Genomic DNA, 15264 nt, shown 5'->3' on the forward strand with positions numbered 1-15264 from the left:
ATTTTAATCTCAAGTCATACTTGATGTATTTCTTCAATAAATATTATAGTGATAGAAAAACCTCTGTCCCAGTTAGACAACAGTGAAATATGATAATCAAAAACCATACTCCAGGTCCTGGACTAACCACAAGCAATGCCATGGGAGATCTGCTACTATCACTAATAATTTGGCCTGCTATTCACACTGTGGAAGTGAATGAACCCATCTGCCTCCAGTTTATTTTTTATTTAAATAACTAGCTTGGTTACAGTGTTCACTTTGGATTAAAGTTCAAATTAGTTTTGTACAAGGAGTGAAATATTGCAGCAATCTAGAAAAAAAGTGCAAAACATCTGTAAAAACAAGTAAAGAGTTAATAGCACATGACACCGCAAAACTGGTTAAAACAAACATTCCAACGAGGACATTGCTGCAATACTGTAGTCCTCTAGCACTGCACAGTATCAACTCCAGAGAAATATCAAACACTTAATCAGTAACTCGCCCTGTGGAAGATCATTCTGTTGCAATGATGCAACGTGTTAGGGCTGAATACTTGCTCCATCCCATCTGCTCATCCTCAAATGCTTTTTAACCACACTGAATTTCCAGATCACATTCCTTTATTATCTTAAAAGGGAGAGGTCTTCAGTGCATTTTTTAAAAACTTTGTAAAAGATTTTCCAGAACGACCTTTCCTTAACTTTAAGGTGTGTTCAGCGCCTTGCTGACAGCCTGACTGAGATCAGAAATAGAATAACAAAATCACAGTACACCAACTGGCTGTGCTACTTCTAATTTCGATATCAAGTGCAATGAGGCACCCTAGAGTGTCATGAACTGTGTTTATCATGTATGACCTGTAATTGTATTGTTTGAATTGTGAAAGTTGCAATGTACTGTGTACTTTTACAAATATTATGAATAAAGTATATTTTTGAAATTAAAAAAAATACTTCTAATTCCATTGCCTTAATTAAAGTTCATGTACTTTTCCTTCACTCCTTTAGTTTTAGAGCTCTTCACACCTGGCACTATTTCCCAAATAAAAGATCAGGAAACCCCCAAAAAATAAGTGCTTCTCAGGTATATCTTCTACTCTGTAAACAAGCTTTCAGCCCTTTGCCAGTACTGCTGTGTAACCAAAAGTGAAACTGAAGCATTGTATCTTCTTAGATGGCAAGAAAGAAAGACCTGTTCAAAGAGAATTCTACTTGCAATGCAACAACAATGTTGACAAATATATATTAAGGGCACAATTTGGCCCCATTGCTCCTCCAATTTCAAAATCATCATAGTTTTGAAGAATAGATTGATGCAGGCTACAGTACACAACTTCACAGTGACAGTATGAAGTAAAGTCAGATAGTGTGGACTTGCTTAAAGGCAGGGAAAGTCAATGAATCCCTGACATGATTAAAAAAATCTATTTTTAAAACATCTCAGTGAGATAAAGGGCTCGATATTAGGAGGGAGGCGATTTGGCAGCGGGGGGGTCAACTGGGTTTTGCGTCGGAAATCTGCACAGCACGGGTGGACTGCGCACCCGCATCATCGGCTGTCAGCTGGATGAGCTCTATTTAAAGGGGCAGTCCTCCACTGACTGATGCTGCAGAAAATAGGCAAAATTACAGCATGGAGCAGCCCAGGGGGAAGGCTGCTCCCAGGTTTAATGATGCCTCACTCCAGGTCCTACTGGATGGGGTGAGGAGGAGGAGGAGGAGGATGAGGGAGATCTTCTCCCCGGCGGACGGGAGGAAGTGGCCTGCCTCTGCCACCACGAAGGCCTGGCTCGAGGTGACAAAGGAGGTCACCAGCACCACCAACATACCACGCACCTGCATACAGGAGGCGCTTCAATGACCTAAGTAGGTCAGCCGAAGTGAGTACACTTACTCTTTCCCCTACACTCCGTCTGCCACATCACTGCCCCCACCCCACATCTCCTTCTGCACTGCCAACACTACTCTATCACATCACTCCTCACACCCACTCAAAGCTTATCCTCATCTTACCTGTACTTACTCATCTCGCCAGTACTCATCCCACCACTACCATTCATCCTCTCATGCATCTCTTTCACAGTCAGCCTCACCCAACCTGCCACTACCTGTGCTGCAGCCACAGGGCATGCATCACATATGTGCAGTAGGAAGCATAAGGCAAACATGTCGTGAGCATGAAGGAGATGCACAAGGGTGTTTGAGGGTTTGTCATGGTTTTTACTTATTTTTGATTTCTGATCAACTCACATTACATATCATATTGTCACCGCTACTGCCACGTCTTTGCAAATCTTGTATGGTTTGTGCAATAATGCCCTTTCCTGAGGATCATCATGAAGACCCACAACTGATGCCACCCATTGTGTCACTGCAGAGTGGGTGTAGGTGTATTTGAAGGGTTCTTTTGTGCAGACGACCGAGCAATGTCGGCAATGTCCCCGGTGGCACCCTGAAAGGATGCGGAGAAGAAGTTGTTGAGGGCAGTGGTGACTTTGACAGTGACAGGTAAGAAGATGGTGCTCGGGCCAGCGGGGAGCAGCTCGGCATGAAGGAGGCTGCAGATGTCCCCGACTGCATGTCGAGTGACTCTGAGCATTTGTGTGCACTGCTGCTCAGAGAGGTTCAGGAAGCTAAGCCTCGGTCTGTAGAGCCTGTGGCGAGGGTAGTGCCTTCTGCGACGCATCTCTCTCTGCGGTTGCCCTCTCTCCTGCTGGTGGCTGCAACACGTCCATTTCAACTGGGAGTGTTTCCCCCAGTAGGGGAAACACGCTCAGTTGAGCTAAAATCCCACCCCTCCTAAAATATCCTGCAAATCAGTTCTGCAAACGACCTGAACTATCTAATTAATTGGTTTAAGAGGGATCCCGACGGCTTTAATTGCCGGCAGGAGTCCCGCATGCAGGGCTGCGCGTGCATCTGAGCGCGTTACTGGGGAACCCGGAAGTGCGCGGGTTGGAGCCGGGCTCCGGACCCGCCCCGGGAATCCCCGATTTTCGGAGCCCACCCGCCACGAACCCGCCGTCTCAGACGTCCAAAAATCGAGCCCAAAGTGTTCAAATGTCAACAAGATTCATACAAAAAGGTTCCAAACATGTTGCCATGGCCATCAGGTTAGGAACAGACACTATACCATTTTGTCCGCTTGCTTTCCAACTTGTTTTGCTGTCATGTTGTCAGTTTAAGCTTGCTGTTAGTCCCTTGGGCACCAAGTCACTTCCACCACCACCCCCACCCCCCCAACGCTCCCATGTGTAATCTGCATTAGTTTCACACGTATGGATATAGTCACTTGTACACACATTAGGAGAGTAATTAACTTTTGAAGAACATCCCTAGTCTGATCTTTGCTGATCTTTTGTTCCTACATTTTTTTTTTTAAAAAATCAAATTTCATTTCAAAATGCAGACCGAGCATTCAGTTGAAACTGAGCTCCTGTTATACAGAAAAAGAGAAATAAAAAAGGATATTTCAAAACCCAAGAACTTGTTCTGCCCTTCAAACAGCAGCATGCATAATTTGAGTAATGGGTAAAGTGGACCAATTACAGCTGCACTACTCAATGCATTAAAATGGCACATTCCAAAAAGTAAAATATCTGGATATGAAACAGATGATGTACCATAATACCAGGAGATTGATAGCAATCAGTATCATTCTGAAAAAACATCTTCTTGGGTCTTTGTAAACTAAAAGGTGCCACTCACTGATCAGACATCACTGTGTTTCGGGCCATTCAGCTACTCTCTTTTGGAAGGAAACAAAATAGCAAGTGGGTCAGGTGAGCAAGTGGATAGAGCTGGATGGATGCAGGATTCAACCCCACTTCCTGGTTTTGTAAACATTAGGATCCTGTTCAAAATATCTTTACATAACTTTTGTTTTCGCTTACTTCTTTTTGGCAGGAGGTTGAAAACATAAGTAAGTTGAAAGATGGAAGAGGCACCACACAGTTAACAAGACCATGGGGGTGATTTTAACCCCTAAGAAAGGGTGGGTTGGGGGAGGGTGGGAGTTGAAAATAGTTGCTTTTTTTGGGTTGCAACTGCAAAATTTTCGGACTTTGCATTCCCAGTGGGAAGCCTGTACTTTCACATGCCCAAGTTAAACCCAGAAATAAAGTGGTTTTTGACCCAAAAACCAACTATTTTCAACTCCCACCTGCCCCCAACCCACCTGTTCTTGGGGGTTAAAATCACCCCTTGTGTTTTTTTTCCCAGTACAGATACAGTAGCATAGTGGTTATGTTACTGGACTAGTAATCCAGAGGCCTGGACTAATAATCCAGAGTCATGAGTTCAAATCCCGCCACGGCAGTTTGGGAATTTAAATTCAATTAATTAAAAATCTGGAATTTAAAAAAAACTAGTATCAGTAATGGTGGCCATGAAACTATCAGATTGTCGTAAAAACCCATCTGGTTCACTAATGCCCTTTAGGGAAGGAAACCTGCCGTCCTTACCCGGTCTGGCCTATATGTGACTCCAGACCCACTGCAATGTGGTTGATTCTTAATCATCCTCTGAAATGGCCTAGCAAGCCACTCAGTTGTAAAATCTCGCTACGCGCTGAGGTAGAACCTTCACCACACAAACTGCAGCGGTTCAAGAAGGCGGCGCACCACCACCTTCTCAAGGGCAATTAGGGATGGGTGATAAATGCTGGCCTTGCCAGCGACATCTACATCCCATGAACGAATAAAAAAAAAATTCCCACCCAGGCAACCTTGTGGTCTGAGTGAAACTGCCAATTATCGGCAAGAGTGCTACAAACTCATTTCACTAAAGACCCTAATAGATTATTTCATCCCTTCAATCTTGGCTGAATTCAAACCGAAGTCCCAGAGATGAAATGTCTTATACACTATAGCACCACCCAGTAAGATATGTTAAACATTTTCAAACTAACAAAAGCAAGTTAGCACAGGTAAGGATAAATAATGTCATGTTGCAATCTACAGCACACACCCTTGAGAATTTTCCCTCTGCGTTAAGGGTGCTTATTTCATTCTGATTATTGGAGAGCAGCCTTTTTGTGCTCCTTGTGTTTATATTGCTAAAATCACCTCACTTATTCTGGTGGCAGAATTGTAGACCCACATATTTGTGGGTCTGTAACTTTGCCACCGGGATAAGGGAAACATATATAGAAATGTAAACAAGAGGAGCTAGCGTATGGTTGCACTCTCCTGCTATCTAAATTTAACAAGCACCAATGTAAAAGCACCTTATTTGAGCTTGCAGATCCAAAGTAACATTTAATCGAGTAGCTCATACATTATATATCACACACACATAAATATGTATATTAAAAATGCAAACATATGCATTATACACATACACACACAAAAAAGAAACAGCAGAACTGTAGTATTTGAAACATTAAAATACCTCTAGATCATTTTCTGCACACACCAGGCAATGATAGTTTATTATAAAATGCATAACTTTCCTTTCAAATGATAGCAAACACTATTCAACTAGTACTTTCAAAATAATAATTTTGTTTAGAACATAAAAAAATGAATGAGGGAAAAAAATTGGAGCATTAAGCATTATCCTTCCAGACACCAAGTAAAATCTGCACCATCAGTGATTCTTTTACAATTATTCAAACACAGAAAATGCACTGCGAAGTTTCGCCCTGGCTCCTTTTCTATGTGGACAGCCTGCTGTAAGTACTGATACACTCCCAGAGACCCCCATGTCCTCACTTCTGAAATGCAGTAACCCAAAGGAAACAGTGTTATCATTGTACAAACTTTTTTTCCTTAATATAACAGAAATAATGCACTATTAAGTTGACAGTTACAGAAAAACAGAAACCCGAGGGCCTCATGGGTACTGTAGCCCGATCTACAATTGTTCAAATCTGCCCATTTGATTCACAAATTTCCGCTGTCTCAGCACTAGAACCATTTTTTGGCTTACTAAATCAGTCTTCTACTCTAACTCTCAATTCCTTGGTCAGAATTCCAAAATTCTGGTTAAAATCAAAAAAGGAGGCAAAATAACAAAAATAGCAGCCAAATTAATTAAGTCTGCTCCAAAGTAATGCAAAACTGAATTAAACTAAATAATGTGATACAATCAGTTCTCATATCTATAGTGTGGGAAAATGACCCGTCTTTATCGAATTGTTCAGAATGAAATGCAAGCATAGGGTTCACGGAGTCAAAGAATACCTAGAATCACAATCATTTGAAATAAATTGCACACATTTCAGATTCCACACAAGTCCAGCAATATTACTCAATTTGACCCTAAATTATAATACCTGATTTCTGAAAAAAGTAAAACCAGAAAACCTCAAGCGTGTTGTTGAGCCACTCAGACTTGATTTGAAAAAGAAAACGGCTAAGAAGCTTGCCAGGTTATTTCCCTTTGGGTATTGCAGACTGATGTGACATTGCAGAAAGAGAGACAAGACGGAAATGTAGAGAAAAGCTGTAAAACAAGTCACCTCGCTGGAGAACATAATAGCATGTCAACTGATTACAAATTAAATATTTTTTCAAAAGTCGATATAATTTTTGTTTAAAGATGTTTCAGGAAGTTTCATATTTCATTTCCCTGAACACAAGCCTATCTTGCTTAAGAGTTTCTGAATCAATACTCAGATTCTCCGTCTCGCTCTTTTTGCAACACAAGCCAGCACATGATCAAAACCACATTACCTGCAGCACGGAAAACCACCAGACCACCATTTGATGCATGTAAAAAAATGAAACAGTGTAATTTTAAGCAAACGGGGAAATAAAACAAAGTTTTAATCGCAAAGTAATGTCTTCTTCCAGTCTTGAGCTGGTTTCACAAGCTGTCAGCTCACCAATGATGTAAACTGAAAGGCATGTGTTTGATAGGGTGATATGCAAATAAAACTGGAAAAACCCAGACCTGAGCCAATCGAGTTATTTGTCAGATACAAAGGTTGCACCACTGTAGGCTTGACGTCACGGGATTACAGAAACTCCGAACCAACAGTGCAAAGTAATGACTAACAGAAGGTGGTCCAACCTAGATAAAAACGGAGTTGTCGAGGACAATAACAAAACATGCGCCCACAAAAAAAAGTTGTCTGCGGGGTAAGAATAAATACAAGTCAGTGAATTTAATACTAAAATATAATCTCCCCTGGCGACTCAGGTGCATTGCATATATATTCCAGATATTCAGTCACACCACCAAAATCTCAACCATTCCTGGTGCAGTGACACAAAGAATGTAAAGCAAAGCTGCAAAACTAATTTCTAAATAAGATAAATGACTCATTAATATGTAATAAATATAATAGCACAGTGGGGCAGGGTGGTGGGGAAGCAGATTCAATAGTAACTTTCAAAAGGGAATTGGATAAATACTTTAAGAGGAAAAATTGCAGGGCTACGGGGAAAGAGCAGGGGAGTGGGACTAAATGGATAGCTCTTTCAAAGATCTGGCACAGGCACCATGGGGTTGAAATTAGGATGGCCGAGTGGGTGCGTTGGGGGCTCGTAAAATCGGGAAATCCCAGAACAGGTCCGGAGCCCGGCTCCAACCCGCCCACTTCCGGGTTCCCCAGTGACGCGCTCGGGTGCGCGCGCAGCCCCGCATGCAGGACTCCCACTGGCAATTAAAGCCGGCGGGATGACAATTTAAATACTTACTTTCCTAGTTGAGGTACTTGACAGACCTCATTGACAGGAGATTTTGGCAGGGGTGTGATTTTCATGGATCCTCAGCGTGTTTCCAGTGCTGTGGGAAACACTCCCTGTTGGAGCAGACGTGTTTCAGTCAGCAGCCAGTGGGAGATGCAAAGGATTTTTTGACAGTTGGGGGGAATACCTCATTTATTGCAGCAGGGCACTCTTGTCACTTCAGACAAAGTTTTGGTTGCAACAGCTTTGTCTTTCCACTCAAAATTATTAATTTATACCCTAAACTCTGCTGTGCAAACACATTTACCTACTTTGCGGACCCCCTCAAACTCACACCGTCAGGATGGGGGGGCGCCATGGCTGCATTCATCACTTCATCCGAGGACGAGCAACATCACCAGCCTCGCCAGGCACACCGTCCACCTCCGCCACGTGGAGCTCCACAACACAGTGGTGCGCCACAGGCACCTGCACAAAATAGTCGTGCAACTACACATACACCCACTGTAGGGTGACCCAATGGGTGGCATCAAGTGTGGGTGTTCATGGAGAAACTCATTAAAGGGACTTATTGCACAAACCAGTCAAGAATGGCCAAGACGTGGCAGTAGTGGTGACAATATAATATTTAATGTGAGTTGAACCAAAATCAAATATAAATAAAAAACTTGAGTCACCGTTGTGCATCCCCTTTGTGCTCACGAAACCTTTGCCTTACGCTTCCTACTACTCATACGTGATGCATCCTCTGTGGCTGCAGCAGAGGTAGTGGCAGGTTGGGTGAGGGTGACCATGAAAGAGATGCATCAGAGGGTGAGTATGAGACAGAGCCATGAGATTAAATGAGGATTGGGTTGAGTGGTAGTGGTCGAATGAGTACTGGGGAGGTAAGTAAGTTTATAAGATATTAAGGGGAACAGATAGGGTGGAAAGAGAGAAACTATTTCCGCTGGTTGGGGATTCTAGGAGTAGGGGGCACAGTCAGGAGTGAGATTAGAAAACATTTCTACACACAAAGGGTAGTAGAAGTTTGGAAGTCTCTTCCGCAAACGACAATTGATGCTAGCTCAATTGCTAAATTTAAATCTGAGAGATAGCTTTTTGGCAACCAAAGGTATTAAGGGATATGGGCCAAAAGCAGGCATATGGAGTTAGATCACAGATCAGCCATGATCTTATCAAATGGCGGAGCAGGCTCAAGGGGCTGAATGGCCTACTCCTGTTCCTCTATTCCTATGTTCCTAAGTGCAGGTAAGTTGAGGATGAGGTTTGAATGGGTGTGAGGAGTGATGTGATATAGTGTTGGCAGTGCAGAAGGAGTTGTGGGGTGGAAGACGGAGTGTAGACGAATGAGTAAGTGTACTCACTTTGGCTGACCTACTTAGGTCATTAAAGCGCTTCCTGCACTGTGTTGTTGGTGCTGCTGACCACCTCTGCCACCTTGAGCCAGGCCTTCTGGTGGCAGAGGCAGGCCACTTCCTCCCGTCCGCCAGGTAGAAGATGTCTCTCCTCCTCCTCACCCCATCCAGTAACACCTGGAGTGAGGCATCATTAAACCTGGGAGCAGCCTTTCCCCTGGGCTGCTCCATGCTGTAATTTTGGCTGTTTGCTGCAGAAGCAGCATTGGAGCACTGCCCCTTTAAATAGAGCTTCTCCAGCTGACAGCCTAAGATGCGGGTGCGCAGTCCGCCCACTGCGCAGGTTTCCAGCGGGAAACCTGGAAGCCAAGGTAAGTGGCTTCAATTTACTTGTGATCATGTGGGGAACCCACCGATTTTACTGGGCGGGTTACCCACACGCCCAGTCGACCCCCCGCTGCCAACCCGCCTCCCTGGTAATATTGGGGCCCATGGATCAAATGGCCTCCTCCTGTGCTATATGATTCTATGTTTGTTCTAAGAATAGGAAACAGTTTCCCTAGAGTACTGATCACTTATGCAGTGGGTAATCCATTTATTATGCAAAGAAAAAAGTATTTAAAGTTCATTCCTCCTCCCCCTCATCTTTTCCTGGTACTGAATCCAGCCAGACCAATGTATTCAGCAATGGATTAGCGGAAGTTGAGTGTAACTGCACTGTCCCCACACCATAAATATTATTGTTTGAGCTTCACGTAAACCATCTACAACAATCAGTTCATTCGTTTATAGTCCAATCTTAACGGACCAATATTTTTTAACCACAGATGAGCAATTCTGACCAGTGACTGAACTTGATGTCTATTTGTTTTGCAGCTAAATTTCCAGCCTGGGTATCCTTGACAGCATCTGAAAACTCCAGTACAGCTGAAACAATGTTTTTATTCTCTCTCATACTGGAGTTTAAATGCAAATAAAAGTCTACTCTCTGTGGACTATAAACATCTCAAGTGAAGAAAATCTGGATAGTCTCAATCCAGCATGCGTCCACATGACAAAACCATATTCTGGCAATCTCACTCAGAGAAATCACAAGGATAGTTAATTAGTTAGTTTGGGAAATGAAGAAATTCTCACTTAGCAGTAGGTGGTGTTTTTCTAGGTTCAACTTAAGGTATAACATTGGGCAAAATAAAAGAAAAGTTGAGATACTTTTATATTTCTGGTTAGGCTCCAGGAGAGCAGAGCTGAAATGGCTACACATGACCGCTGAACTTACTTAAATCAGCTTGCCGCCAGCAATTTTGTGTCTTGTTGGAAGACCCATGGAAGAAAGATACTTTTCTAAGCCTCTCACCTACATTCTCAGGCCCCACAAAAGTTAGTTGTCTGCCGCTATCAAGACGCAAAGATCACTTCAGCAGTAGGAGTACTACATTCCTACTGCTGCCTACACAATATCAATGTATGGTGCCCTCACTTTGCATCTAGCAATGCTGTACCTTACCTTGATACTGACTCTGGATAATAACCCAGAAAAATTAATATTGTTTTTTACCACACACATATTAGATAGGGTTATACAATACGTAATTATACCAACCTACCAGTGCTGATGTGCAGTGCACCTTCTTGGAGAGGAGGTGTAACTACATTGTGACAAGTTTATATAGGCAGTTTCTATTATAAATGTGCACATAGGAAATTATACTCATAAAAGATGATGGGAAGTACATACAGACATAAGACTTTTAATCCCATTATGGAGAATTACAGATTTTGATTTATATTATTAGCTGATCTCCCATGACATTGCACATGGGAGTCAAAACTAATTACAGTAATCATGTGTTACAGGCTGGGGGAATAACTGCACAAAGGTAAGACAGAGAGAGGGGGAGGGGAGAAGGCTTATAAGAGGTGGACAATGGGTGAGAGGAGGGGGAAGATGAGGGACGGGGGTCGGGATGAGATGGTACTTTCAAAATAACTCCAGCATCTGAACAAAAATGTGACTGGTACAGCAGTTTTTTTTTAAAATGAGTATTTTTCACATTTTTTTCTTTACAAAGTAAGCGTTATGGGATACTGCTGCCATATAAGCAAAGGATGGCATTTTCACAATTGTAATGCTTTTAAGGTTCTGTGATTCAGAAAACAGCTTACACTGTGAATTACTACTTCCTGTTCAAAGGCCTTTCCTGTAGGAGCATTGCACATACTGTACAAGTTTGTCCCTTTCCTTTTTCAAAGAACATTGCTGCAGGATCAAGATACTTTTTTTCACAAGTTATCAGCAACTGTTCCCCTCTTTATCTCCTCCCTCATGTCTTTTCCCAAATTAGTCACTTCAAAGTTGCTTTTACAGAAGTATAAAAAAAGTTTTGGCTGAGTTAGTTAACTCATGACCAAGACCAAACTTCGATGTGTTTGCTCACTGCAAACTACTCCTCCATACTACTCCTATTCTCCTGGCCAGCTTCCCATCCTCCACAAATTTTAGCTCACCCAAAATTCTGCCAACCGCATTCTATCCTGCAAAGTCCAACTCACCTATCACCCTGTCCTCCCCCAAGGCATCAAATTTAAAATTGTCATCTTCCTGTTTAAATCCCTTCATGGCCTTGCCCCTCCCCTTCTCTATGACCTCCTCTAGCCCAAAGCACCCCCTCCACCCAAACATTCTGTTCCTCTGATTGACCTCTTGTGCATTCCTCCCTCCCTTTGCCCGCATTAATGGCGGCTCTGCCATCAGCTGCCTAAGCCCCTCTCACTGGAATTTCCTCCCTAAACGTCTCCACCTCCATCTCCTCCTTTGTCACTCTCCTTAAAACCCACCTCTTTGACCAAGCTTTTGATCACCCTTCCTAATATCTCCTTCTTTGGCTTGGCATTCTTGATTACGCCCCTATGAATCGCTATGGAAGGTTTTTCTATGTTAAAGGCGCTATACAAATGTAAGTTGATGTTAGGAAGGCCAACTGGGATAGAGGAGCAAAGGGATCTGGGGGTATAGATACACAAATCGCAAAATAGCAACGCAGGTTAATAAGTCCATTAAAAACGCAAACAAAGCACTGGGGTTCATTTCTAGAGGGATAGAATGGAAAAGCAGGGAAGTTATGTTAAACTTCGAAAGAATCTTGGTTAGACCACACTTGGAGTACTGTGAACAGTCCTGGTCACCATATTATAAGAAGGGTATAGAAGCACTGGAGATGGTACATAAAAAGATTTACTAGGGTGATACCAGAACTGAGAGGTTATACCTATCAGGAAAGGTTGAACAGGCTTGGGCTTTTTTCTCTAGAGAAGAGCTGAGGGGTAACTTTATGTAGGTCCTTGGGATTAAGAAGGGGTTTGACACGTAGACGTAGAGAAGCTGTTTCCACTTGCAGGGGAGACCAGAACTAGGGGCCATGGATAGAAGATAGTCGCTAGTGGATCCATTGAGGAGAAACTTCTATACCCAGAATGTGGAACTCGCTACCACAGCGTGTGGTTGGGGCGACTGGCATAGGTGCATTTGAGGGGAAGGCTAGATGGACGCATGAGGGAGGGAGGAATGGCAGGATGTGTGGAGTTAGATGAAGAAGGGTGGGACGAGGCTCATGTGGAGCATAAACACTGGCATGTACATCTAATTGCTTTGTTGCATAGATGAAAACCTCTCCCTGCCCCTGTATTTACTTCGTACTCACATGAAAAATTAGGCAACAATTGCAAGTCAAAAGCTCTTGTGAAATATAGGATTATGTAGCATCAAACTGCAACATTCTTTGTAAACCTAAAATGGACTCAATTTGTTCAGCATACTTTTGCTGAAGTTTGAGATTTATGTTAGGATTTTGAGAACACAGATTGATACTCAAAGTATGGAGAGAAACAATGGTATTTTTCAGCTTGAGTAGCATGACTATTGCTACAGCACAACATGGAACAGAAAATCTATTTTTTTTAAAAAAATCTCCATCTTTTACATTCTGTAGAATATTAACACTTCATTTTATGGGATTTCAATCTTGTAACCGTAACAATATTTTATTTTCATTATTGTTACAAGATAAGTGCTATTTTATATAAATAACTTGTATTCTTTTCATTTTCACTGATCGAATAAAAAAAATTTACCATTCATGGGATGTGGGCGTTGCTGGCAAGACCAGCATTTATTGCCCATCCCTAATTGCCCTTAAGGTGGTGGTGAGCCGCCTTCTTGAACCGCTGCAGTCCGTGTGGTGAAGGTTCTCCCACAGTGCTGTTAGGAAGGGAGTTCCAGGATTTTGACCCAGCGACGATGAAAGAACGGCGATATATTTCCAAGTCGGGGGGTGTGTGACTTGGAGGGGAACGTGCAGGTGGTATTGTTCCCATGTGCCTGCTGCTCTTGTCCTTCTAGGTGGTAGAGGTCGCGGGTTTGGGAGGTGCTGTCGAAGAAGCCTTGGCGAGTTGCTGCAGTGCATCCTGTGGATGGTACACACTGCAGCCACTGTGCGCTGGTGGTGAAGGGAGTGAATGTTTAGGGTGGTGGATGGGGTGCCAATCAAGCGGGCTGCTTTGTCCTGGATGGTGTCGAGCTTCTTGAGTGTCGTTGGAGCCGCACTCATCCAGGCAAGTGGGGAGTATTCCAGCACACTCCTGACTTGTGCCTTGTAGATGGTGGAAAGGCTTTGGGGAGTCAGGAGAGGAGTCACTCGCCGCAGAATACCCAGCCTCTGACCTGCTCTTGTAGCCACAGTATTTATACGGCTGGTCCAGTTGTGTTTCTGGTCAATGGTGACCCCCAGGATGTTGATGGTGGGAGATTCAGCGATGGTAATGCCGTTGAATGTTATGGGGAGGTGGTTAGACTCTCTCTTGTTGGAGATGGTCATTGCCTGGCACTTGTCTGGCGCGAATGTTACTTGCCACTTATCAGCCCAAGCCTGGATGTTGTTCAGGTCTTGCTGCATGTGGGCTCGGACTGCTTCATTATTTGTGGGGTTGCAAATGAAACGGAACACTGTGCAGTCATCAGCGAACATCCCCGTATCTGACCTTATGATGCAGGGAAGGTCATTGATGAAGCAGCTGAAGATGGTTGGGCCTAGGACACTGCCTTGAGGAACTCCTGCAGCAATGCCCTGGGGCTGAGATGATTGGCCTCCAACAACCACTACCATCTTCCTTTGTGCTAGGTATGACTCCAGCCACTGGGGAGTTTTCCCCCTGATTCCCATTGACTTCAATTTTACTGGGGCTCCTTGGTGCCACACTTGGTCAAATGCTGCCTTGATGTCAAGGGCAGTCACTCTCACCTCACCTAATTGGTAATAATGCACAAAATCGGCTAAATTAAGTTAAAAATATCCTTGAAATAACATCTTTTAGTAACTAAAAGCAACTTTTAAAAAAATCATCGAGCATACCATGGGTTAATCATAGGTTATAACAAAATAAAGGAATGGAGCCACTGTATGACTCTTTGTAGACATTCCCACAGTCTATATAGTCACAGTGAAGTGCAGCTCTAAGGCACTGGATTTGAAAGAATGCAATCATTACACTCCATTTAATTAAAATCAAAATAAAGAACTGTGTTATTTCAAATTCAGTGCACTCAAAAGCAGTTATAACTCGGACTACATAAAGATGGATTTGAACAAGGGCAATTTTCATCATCTCCTTCTTCCTTTAATCTGGACTAAATCCAAACATCATTTCATGGCAAAAGTAGAACTTTTTATGTTTGTCACTAAAATACTGCATCCCTGGGAATTTATGCCAGGTGATGAGTTTTGTATCATAATATAAACCTAAAAGTACTTTATTGCAAGGAGCTCCTCTATGTCCAATCCAGAAGACATAATTTTCAGAGTCCTTCTGTATTTTTTTGTAACAGGGCCCCCATTATTGAGCAGCACTCACTAGGTAGCTGGTAACTTACAATGCCGATGATCTTTAGATCTCATCTTCTGCTAAGGGCACAAGGAAGTAACAATAAAATTTAGTATTTTGAAAGTTGCTTTTGCTATGAGGAAAAATTAGGAAGAATTAGATGATAAAATAGACTGTTTTCAAAGCTAAATTGGAAGAGATAAATTACATAAGCATACATCTTCAAAAAGTAGGGCAGAGTTTAAGAACACTATTTTTGTACACACAATGTTGTTAGAACAGGAAATACATTAACCGTATTTATTCCAGTTTCTCTGTTGTATTAATAAAACTTGTCCCCAAAAATTCAGAACCAGTTGTACTGATTCAAGATCTGCTCCTGATCTCTAGTTCAAACCAGCACAAACT

At 42.8% G+C, this 15264-nt stretch overlaps 1 protein-coding gene across 2 annotated transcripts in view; it reads right to left on the reverse strand.

The window, feature by feature from the left end:
* The window catches only part of traf7 (TNF receptor-associated factor 7), a 61302-nt gene that overhangs the window by 40404 nt on the left and 5634 nt on the right, over nucleotides 1-15264 (reverse strand). Inside the window, exon 1 of one of the 2 annotated variants that reach the window (XM_068003448.1) lies at nucleotides 6662-6792. The exons of the other annotated variant lie outside the window; for it this stretch is intronic. The gene's annotated coding sequence lies outside the window, so the exon portion shown is untranslated. Of the gene's footprint in view, nucleotides 1-6661; nucleotides 6793-15264 lie in introns of those variants that run through there. 2 annotated transcript variants of the gene reach the window in all.

This window comes from Heptranchias perlo, chromosome 22 (genome assembly GCF_035084215.1).
Source record: "Heptranchias perlo isolate sHepPer1 chromosome 22, sHepPer1.hap1, whole genome shotgun sequence".
NCBI lineage: Eukaryota > Metazoa > Chordata > Chondrichthyes > Hexanchiformes > Hexanchidae > Heptranchias > Heptranchias perlo.